We start from the raw sequence: 10,918 nt of genomic DNA, 5'->3' as shown, positions 1-10,918 counted from the left end.
CCCCGCTGTGAAGCTCTGTAACTGGTTGAAGCTCTTTCCACAGTCAGTGCTCTGGAACACTCTCACTCGGGTGTGTGTGACCCAAAGAATCAAGTGACTGTCAGATCAAGATGTGATGTTTGGGATTTCTGACCGTAATACCTCCTTTTCTAATATCCTGGAAAAACAATTTACAAAATACATCACTGCAAATACAGGATAGAAACTCAGAACAGACAGTTCTAGTTTCTCTGGAACATTCTTCCCTCCCTTATTCCCCAAAAGCTGTAAATCTCCATCCCACACACACTCCCTCCATTCACTGTATCTAATATTCACCCTCCCAATTCTCCAGAAGGTGCTGATTCAGGCTGATTGACAGATCCCTGCTCACTGCTTCCTGTCCTGGACACAGAGATCATAACAAATAGGAGCTGCAGTCGACCATTTGGCCCATTAAACTTGCTCAACCCTTTATTTGTCGTATGAGGAACGGTTGAGGACTCTGGGTCTGTACTCGTTGGAGTTTAGAAGGATCAGGGGGGATCTTATTGAATCTTACAGGATACTGCGAGGCCTGGATAGAGTGGACATGGGGAGGATGTTTCCACTTGTAGGAAAAACTGGAACCAGAAGACACAATCTCAGACTAAAGGGAGGATCCTTTAAAACAAATGTGAGGAGGAATTTTTTTCAGCCAGAGGGTGGTAAATCTGTGCAACTCTTTGCCCCATTTGAGCTTTCCTCATTTGGGAAGGCCCACGTGCCTCGGACACCAAAGACATGGCCGGTAGCGACAAGCCCCACCATCAAGGTAACGGATTTAATTGGACATTATCGATCAAGGCCAAATCACTGAGTGTCTTTAAGACAGAGATAGATAGATTCTTGATTAATAAGGGGATCAGAGGTTATGGGGAGAAGGCAGGAGAATGGGGATGAGAAAATATCAGCCATGATTGAATGGCGGAGCAGACTCGATGGGCCGAGTGGCCTAATTCAGCACCTGTGTCTTATTAGTGTCACAAGTAGGCTTACATTAACGTTGCAATGAAGTTACTGTGAAAATTAAGGCTGAACCAATCCAACCTTGGCTCCCTTACAGAATTGAAATCCGCACCACCCCCTCCCATAATCAGCTGGTGAGATTTGACCATTTTGAAGGCAGTGCTGGATAGATTCTTGATGAGCAAGGGAGTGAAAGGTTATCGGGGGATCGGTGGGAATGTGGAGTTGAGGTTACAATCAGATCAGCTGTGAACTTATTGAGGGAGCTGCTCCACAGTTTGGTTGTGGGATGCAGAATGTATTGATCCCATAACCCGACTCATTCCACTTCCCTTTCTCTTTCCTCTTTTTGGAGGTCATGTTTGGCTGATCCCACATGCTATTTACACTTATGAACCTTTTGGTGTTTGCTGCTACACAAAATCGGGCTGCCCTAAAATTCGGCCCCTTCAGTGAACCTCTGAGCACCTGGGACAAAACCGAATAGAACCGACCCCGCTAAAATTCGGCCGGCTAAGAAAGCCTCAATCACTGTATTAAGTTGATCTTTTCTCTACACCTTCCTACAACGTAACATTATATTCTGCAGTCTCTCCTTCCTTCCCTGTTTACGGTATGCATTGTTTGTACTGCATGCAAGAAACAATACTTTTCACTGTATCCTAATACACGTGACAATAAATCAAATCAAATCAAAAAAACTACATTTACATCATGATCAAAACATATACACAAAAACAGGCAAAGAATTATACAGTCAATAGGAAAGACAATCGGGCGGGTGTCTATTCTGCACTGGTTGCCTGCTCACTTCAGGGATTTGGTTCTTCTTGACCTTGGATGTCCTCCCCGGGTCTTCAGAAGATGTCTCTCCCTTGGAAGGTGTTATCGTCTCTTTTGCAGAAGATTAGGAGCAGCAAGGGGTTCTTCAGCAATCTCGGTTTCTGCAGATTGACCAGAAGTTGCGGTCACATGATCGGGTAGTATGGATGGTGGTTCATCCTGAGGTAGTTCTAGCACACACGGTACTGGCACATTGATGGATGTCTCTAACAACTGATCTGTGTTGTCTCCACACTCGCTCATCTTCAGTTTGCACAATGTGGGAGACAGGGCCAGTTTCAGACAACACAGTTACAGGGACCCTCTTCTCGCTGGTGGAGCAGCTGCAGACCAAAACCTGCTCTCCTAGTCCAAAAAAGCATCTTTTGGAATTCCCTTCTCTTCTTCAGGTTTGTGACTGCTGATTGTGTTCCACTGTCTCAGACGTCTCCAGGGGAAATGTTGGTCAGATGTCGTTCTCAGCTTCGAGGTGCGACGATGCGTTTCCAGCACAGATGGAGATCTGAATCCCTTCCCAGCCACCACATTCTACGGTTTCTTCATGGTGTGGGTGCATTTGTGGCTCAGCAGGTTGGACAATCAGTTCAAATGTCATCCACACACAGAGCACATGTACGGTCTCTCCCCGCTGTGAAGGATGTGATAAATTTCTTCTGCTTTTTAATTAGTAAAAGCTCTTTCCACAGTCAGCGCTCTGGAACACTCTCACTCGGGTGTGTGTGTCTTGGTGCTTTTCCAGTCACACTGATGATTAAAATCTTTTGAAGCCGACAGAACAGAAAACATTTCTCCTTCCAGATTCAAAGGCCGATGATATTCCGGTCTCAAGGAAACGAGTGAATCTATCAGATCGAGGCACATTTGAGATTTCTGTCTGTAATTCCTCCTCTTCTAATATCCTGGAAAAACAATTTACAAAAGACATCACTGTCAGTGCAGGATAGAGATTCAGAACAGACAATTCTAGTTTCTCTGGAACATTCTTTCCTCTCTAATTCCCCAAAAGCTGTAAATCTCCATCCCACACACTCTCCCTCCATTCTCACTCTGCTGTATCTAATATTCACCCTCCCAATTCTCCTGAAGGTGCTGATTCAGGCTGAGTGACAGATCCCTGCTCACTGCTTCCTGTTCTAGACACAGAAACATGAAAATTTAAATGCAGGCTGCCAGACAGATATATGTTTATAATTACTGGACTAAAAACTATAGAATCTACCGTGCAGGAGGCCATTCAGCCCACCGAGTCTGCACCGGCCCTTACAAAGAGCACCCTACTCAAGCCCACGTCTCTACCCTATCCCCGTAATCCATAACCGAGTAACCCCCACTTAATCTTTTTGGACACTAAGGGCAATTTAGCATGGCCAATCCGCCTAACCCACACATCTTTGGACTGTGGGAGGAAATCGGAGCACCCAGAGGAAACCCACGCAGACACGGTGAGAACGTGCAGACTCCGCACAGACAGCGTTTGGTTCATTGATCTGAAAAGGAAAGTCACATAAAGTCAGCACAATTGGGCACAGTTGGGAATGTTTGCAACCAATCCCTTTGCAAACAAACATAGAACATAGAACATAGAACAATACAGCGCAGTACAGGCCCTTCGGCCCACGATGTTGCACCGAAACAAAAGCCATCCAACCTACACTATGCCATTATCATCCATATGTTTATCCAATAAACTTTTAAATGCCCTCAATGTTGGCGAGTTCACTACTGTAGCAGGTAGGGCATTCCACGGCCTCACTACTCTTTGTGTAAAGAACCTACCTCGACCTCTGTCCTATATCTATTACCCCTCAGTTTAAAGTTATGTCCCCTCGTGCCAGCCATATCCATCCGCGGGAGAAGGCTCTCACTGTCCACCCTATCCAACCCCCTGATCATTTTGTATGCCTCTATTAAGTCTCCTCTTAACCTTCTTCTCTCCAACGAAAACAACCTCAAGTCCATCAGCCTTTCCTCATAAGATTTTCCCTCCATACCAGGCAACATCCTGGTAAATCTCCTCTGCACCCGCTCCAAAGCCTCCACGTCCTTCCTATAATGCGGTGACCAGAACTGTACGCAATACTCCAAATGCGGCCGTACCAGAGTTCTGTACAGCTGCAACATGACCTCCCGACTCCGGAACTCAATCCCTCTACCAATAAAGGCCAACACTCCATAGGCCTTCTTCACAACCCTATCAACCTGGGTGGCAACTTTCAGGGATCTATGTACATGGACACCTAGATCCCTCTGCTCATCCACACTTTCAAGAACTTTACCATTAGCCAAATATTCCGCATTCCTGTTATTCCTTCCAAAGTGAATCACCTCACACTTCTCTACATTAAACTCCATTTGCCACCTCTGACAAACAGCAACGGCCCCAGAACAGATCCTTGTGGTACTCCACTTGTGACTGTACTCCATTCTGAACATTTCCCATCAACCACCACCCTCTGTCTTCTTTCAGCTAGCCAATTTCTGATCCACATCTCTAAATCACCCTCAATCCCCAGCCTCCGTATTTTTTTGAAATAGCCTACCGTGGGGAACCTTATCAAACGCTTTGCTGAAATCCATATACACCACATCAACTGCTCTACCCTCGTCTACCTGTTCAGTCACCTTCTCAAAGAACTCAATAAGGTTTGTGAGGCATGACCTACCCTTCACAAAGCCATGCTGACTATCCCTGATCATATTATTCCTATCTAGATGATTATAAATCTTGTCTCTTATAATCCCCTCTTATAATCCCCTCCAAACAGAGAAGTTAACCCTTTCCACTGACAGCACGGTGACAATTTGCATTTTAAAGATTTGGCTTTATCCCATTTCTTATCTTTCAAAACAGGGTGTTTGAGAACGGGAGATATGGGAGTTATCTCCAAACTGATTTCAAATACTTGTGTCTCTGATATACAAAGACAATATTGTGTGAATGCAATTACTATTGGACAGTAAAGTTTCTCCAGGACTCCTGAATGAGACTGATAATAATTAATAGGATGGCCCACTTAGAATAAGATATAGAGAAAATCACATCACCCAATGGGAAATGGGATAACTCACCCTGGGGAGAGTTCAATAGAATAGAACAATGTTATATCGATGTACATTCTAGTGAAAATCAGTGTAGATCAGACAAATAAATTGATAACTTTCTCTTGGAGATAAATATGTCCCTGCCTCTGAACTTTAAAAGATAAACTGAATTGATTGGCCATCGACTGAGGCATTGGAGCCATGCAGGGAGAGAGAAGTACAGATCCTCCGACAGAGACCCCCCCCCCCGGGCCAGACTTTTCAGTGAGAACACCTGAAAGGCCAAGAGTGACGTGTATGGCACATGGAGCCTGATACTGGGATTCCAGTGTGGGTGTGCAGATGTGGAAATGCATGGTGAAGCTGCACTGAAGAACGGGTCCCAGACATACTCAGCTATTCGATAACAGAACAACATCGAGCGATTAATGTGATCAGTAGAATGAGACAACATTTTAAATCATTATGATATTGACTCATATTCCACTGAAAAACTGACTTTAAAACAATCAGAATATAATTATACACACTTGTATCTATCAGAGGGAGTGAAATTAAAGTGAAGAGGGATCTAGAATCTGGATTTAGAAAATATCCACAAGGTGAAGGTAGCTGAACAGAGAGCTGGAGAATCTTTAAAGTCCGTGCATGAACTTCTGTTTGAAGCAGATGTATTTTCAACATGCCAATAATTTGGAATGGTGTGAGATGCTCTGCAGCTGGGAAAGATGAATCTAAGTGAACAGTTATCACATTTTACTGGAAAGGTTTTTACTTTTATTCTTGGTGGCAGCTCAAGCATTTGTGTTGCTGATTCTGATAACTTTAGCAGTTTTAGTATGTTATCTAAGTGTGTTATCGATGTAATCAAGAAATTATGAAAACAAGCTTGTAGTGTAGAAATAGGTGGGTTGATCAGAAATCAGTTGAGAGAAGTCAATAAGGATATTCACTTCTCAAGACGGGAAGATTTGTAAGGAATAAATGATAAAATATTAAGGCATTTATTGAATATTATAGGAATAGCTCACTTCCTTTCTCGCCTGTGAAGAAATCTCCCACAGCAGCTTGCTGGGTGACAAACACAGGACAGACCTGTTCTTTCTGCCCAGGACTGGTCTCTAACACAGGCTCTTAAATTGACATTTCTAATCCTGATATGATTGGATCTCAGGATCCATCCGCAAACCATTTGTCTGTGTAAAGGTTAAAACAGGAAGAGATTTCTAAAAAGATCCATACTGGCTTCACCCAACACCCACACTGGCTCACAGCAGTGAACCATCCAGAGGAGACTGCAGCCACTAGTAATGGAGACCAGTACTCATTCTGCATCATCCGTCTGTCCTCTGGGACTGGGAAATCATTCTCAGGCTGTATGATGTTTTGTGTGTCCATTATGCATCATTTTTAAACTGTTTCTTAATAAACCAGCGTAAAATCGCATATTAGCTTGGTCCCATTTTTGGGGTTATCTGTGACTCTTGGATCAAGTATCTCACCGATCACTGCATGCTGTTCTGGTCACGATATTATAAAATGATACCGAGGCACTGAAGAGGGTGCAAAGAAGATTTATAATTGTGAAACCAGAAATGTGTCGGTACATATAAAATATCAGGAAAGGATTGACAGGCTGGGTCTCATCTCTCCTTCGAAATGAAGGCGGAGGGGATAACCTAATAGAAATCTTTAAAATAATGGAAGGTTTTGTGAGAGAGGATATGGAGAGAATGTGGGGAAGAGCGTAACTAGAGAACATCAATACTTTATACACATGATATGGAGACACCAATCCATATCGACATGTGTTCCAGATTTTAATGTAATTGTCCAATACAGAAAACACAGTATTTTGTGTCTGTGTGGGTCTCACCCTCAAACCCAAGGAAGTAATAAGGTATGAGAATTGAAATAATCTAGAGTTAGAAAGGAGAAAAGTCCAAAAAATGGAGCAATCTGTGACAGGACACAAATTAGTTGCCTCTTATCCTGGAGAAATTAAGGACCCAACAAAGTGTGTGTCTGAAACATTAATTCATTTGACAAATATCAAAATATTGAGCTCCAACTGGTAACAGGGATTATTATCAGCAGAAACAAACTCCAGCTGTCAGAATGAACATGGTTCAGTCCTGGATGTGATTAACAGCAGCAATAACAGCAGAATCCAACCCCTGCAGTCACTCGTGAAGTCTCTGGTGTCTCAGCATGTGGAATGACCAAGTGAATCTCTCCCCACACACAGAGCAGATAAACGGCCTCTCCCCAGTGTGAGTGCGTTGGTGTTTCAGCAGATCAGATGTAGTTTACAGCTCTTCTCACAGTCAGAACATTTAAAAGGTTTCTGATCACTGTGAACAAGTTGATGTGTAGCAAGGTTCCATAAGTGAAGGGATCTCTTCCCACACTCGGAGCAGGTGAACGACCTCTCTCCAGTGTGAACTCTCTGGTGTCTCTGCAGGTTAGATAAATGATTAAATCTTTCCCCACACACAGAGGAAGGGAACAGCCTCTACCCAGTGTGAACCTGCTGGTGTGTGAGCAGGTTGGCTGACTGAGTGAATCCCTTCCCACACTCTGAGCAGGTGAATGGCCTCTTTCCGGTGTGAACTCACTGGTGTCTCAGCAGATCCATTTCACTTTTGAAGCTCTTCTCACAGTCAGAACATTTAAAAGATCTCGTATTACTGTGCACAAGTTGATGTTTCATAAGGTGTGCTGACTGAGTAAATCCCTCTCCACACAGGCAGCAGGTGAATGGTCTCTCCCCAGTGTGACTGCGTTGATGAGCTTCCGGCAGGGATGGAGATTTGAACCCCTTCCCACAGTCTCCACATTTCCACCGTTTCTCCATGGTGCCGATGACCTTGTGTCTCTCCAGATTGGAGCCTCATTCACACACAGAACATCGTGTACAGTTTCTCTCTGCTGTGAATGATGTGATGTTTTTTCAGGCTGTGTAACTGGTTAAGGCTCTTTTCACAGTCAGCTCACTGGAACACATTCACTTGCGTATGTATGTGTCTCGGTGCTTTTTCCAGTCACACTGACCTTCCCACAGATAGAAGACCAACATTTCTCTTTCCACATTCAGGGGCCGATGATATTCATATCCTGACAAATCAAAAGGCTCTCAAACTTTGAGTTTGCTGTCTGTAAGTCTTTCCATTCCAATACCCTGTAAAAAGAATCAAAGTAGAATGAAACTCAATAGACAGCACAAAAACAGGTCATTGTACCCAGTGTCAGTGTATATATTCCCCATGAGCCTATCACTTCTCTCTGTCTGTAGGTCTTTCTATTCCTTTCTCTCTTGTGTCTGCAACTTGCTAAGTGCATTCATGTTGTTTTCCTCAACCAGTCCCTGTGGCAGCAAGTTCCACACCCTCTGGATAAAGACATTGAATCTAACCAGTACTATCCTGTGTGGCCGCAGAGCAATGCTGCCTCTTTTCTCAATTTCCTGCAGAGGCTGAAAAAGCGTTGAACCCAGCAGCATTACTCTTGTCTGATCATCTCTGGAAAGCAGGCGTACCAGAAAAGTCAGCTCAGCCTTCACAACACTCAGAATAAAGCCGATACCTTGTCAAGGAACTGCAATGAACCACAAACAACTATTTGTAGGAATCCCTGTCTGCCTATCCTCCGGTAAAACATCTTGAGATGTTAGTGGCGATATGTGAATAAGATGAGGTGTTTCTTCATTCAAGTTTCTCAATTGGAATTCGACACCCTTGAAGGCTGTGGATGCTCAGTCGCTGAGTATATTCAAGACTGAATTCAAGAGATTATTGGATACAGAGGGAAAGAAGGAAAATGGCGACAAGGAGAAAAAGTGGAGCAGGCTCTATGTCCTCCAACTGCTCCTGTTTATTCTGCTCTTAAATGGCCCCTGATGGACAGTGTCCTCTTTACATTTAGTAAAATGACCAATAACGATTTCGGATTTTGTTTTGGTTCCATTCAGGTTCCGAGAATCGTAGAGGTGCATTGCACAAGAGGGGGTGGTGGGGGTTGTTCAGCTCATCTTTCCTGTGCTGACTTTTAGAAAGAACGGACTTGTTCATCCCTCAGTCCAGTTTCATGTCCCTCGCCTTGCACCTTCTCATCCTCAGGTAACTATCCACCTCTCTTTTAAAATTAATTAGTGAATCGTATCGCTGCCTTTTCAGGCAGATCCTGGAACTCACTGAGTTTTGCTCAACTGCCATTGTGATACAGGTAGTTCAGTGAAGGTTTTGCAGTGGGCAGTACGAGAGTATTTCAAAAATATCAACAGAAAAATATGTTTAAATATTAAAATTATTGGATGGGAGGGTAGAGCTGGTCCAGGGTTCAGAATGATTTTTCTCCTGGTCACTGGGACCCTGAAGCCTCCACTTCCTGTTCCCTCACCAAAATGGCCGCACATGCGCCGTTTTTACCAAGTTTCTACTTTGTTTCTACCAAGATGGCGGCCGGTCACCCTGGGTCAGTGGGCCGACACTAGACTCTGGACACTTTGGGAGCAGAAGGGGACAAATAGAAGTGGAGAGGCAGGAGGTAAAGGAGACAAATTTTATACAACTACAACTTGAACAATAACTTTGACAGAATCTCAAACCCCCAACTTTCCCAAAGTAAGAGGTGTATATGAAAACCACCACCTCCAATTCACACATCGTCCTGACTTGTCTGACATCCAGAATTGGGTGAACAGACATTTCCTCCAATTAAACATTGGAAATAGTGAAGTCATTGAGTTTGCACATTCTCCCAGTGTCTGCGTGGGTTTCATCCCCACAACCCAAAGATGTGCAGCGTAGGTGGATTGGCCACGCTAAATTGGAAAATAATAATTGGGAACTCTAAATTTATTTTAAAAAATAAATAGTGAAGCCATTGTCTTATGGCCCTGCTACAAACTCCATTCTCTAGTCACCATCCACCTCCCTGGAAACTGTTTATTTTATCCTTTCACAGGGAGTGGATATTGCTGGGAGAAATCATTGCCCACTCCTAATTGCCCTCGAGAAGATGGTGGTCAGTTGTCTTCTCAAACTGATGTAATGCATGATCTGTAGGTTGAGCCACAGTGTGACCAGGGTGGGAGTTCCAGGATTTTCACCCAACAACAGTGAAGGAACAGGGACATAGTTCCAAGTCAGGATGTTGTGTGGCTTGGAGGGGAACCTGCAGGTGATGGTGTTCTCATGTGTCTGCTGTTCTTGTCGTATGAGGCGGTCACAAGTTGAAAAGTACTGTCCAAAGAGCCTTGTTGAGTTGCTGCAGTGCATCTTGTAGGTGGTACGCGCACTGTGTGTGACTAATGCAGATTTCAATGTCATATTTGACCAGAAGATGAGCTTTTGACTACATATTTGCACCATCACTAAGACTGTTTATATCCAGCTCAATAATATTGCCTGAACTAGCCCACACCTCAGTGTATCTGCTCTGAAACCAACATCTATGCAACTGTTATCTTTAAACTTGATGATTCCAACACACTCCTGAACAGCATCCCAACCTTTATCATCTGTAAACTTGAGATCATTTGCTGCCCATTTTCTCACTCTTACCAATTCACTTTTCACTTGGCGCAGTCTTATCAACTGGTTGAACTGTTGATTACCAGAGGCAGCAGCAACACATCCAGCTCTACCTGGCCCTGCTCGCCTCTGCCTAAACTGATCACTATTTCTGGATTGTTCCTGGAAGCAAGGACAACCCAGATTCTGTTCTTCATGATCATCTTCTTAAATCTCTCTCCTGACTTTGAACAAGTGCAAGGAGCTCATTGATTTCTTTGTCACTGACACTGAGATCATCCGTTCAGCTGAATCTACTCCCAAAAGTTATTTGTGAACTCGCCTGTGTCTCATTAGGTTTTGTGACAGCGTGAATCCCTTCCCACACATGGAGCAGTTGAAAGGCCTCTCCCCGGTGTGAACTCGCTGGTGTGTTAGAAGGTCAGATGAATTAGTAAATCTCTTCCCACACTTGAAGCAGATGGGCGGTCTTTCCCCAGTGTGACCACGCTTGTGTTTCAGCAGGTGTGATG

Source organism: Scyliorhinus torazame, chromosome 5, assembly GCF_047496885.1.
Source record: "Scyliorhinus torazame isolate Kashiwa2021f chromosome 5, sScyTor2.1, whole genome shotgun sequence".
NCBI lineage: Eukaryota > Metazoa > Chordata > Chondrichthyes > Carcharhiniformes > Scyliorhinidae > Scyliorhinus > Scyliorhinus torazame.
The sequence above is the reverse complement of the archived record's forward strand: the minus strand, read 5'-3'. Positions refer to the sequence as shown.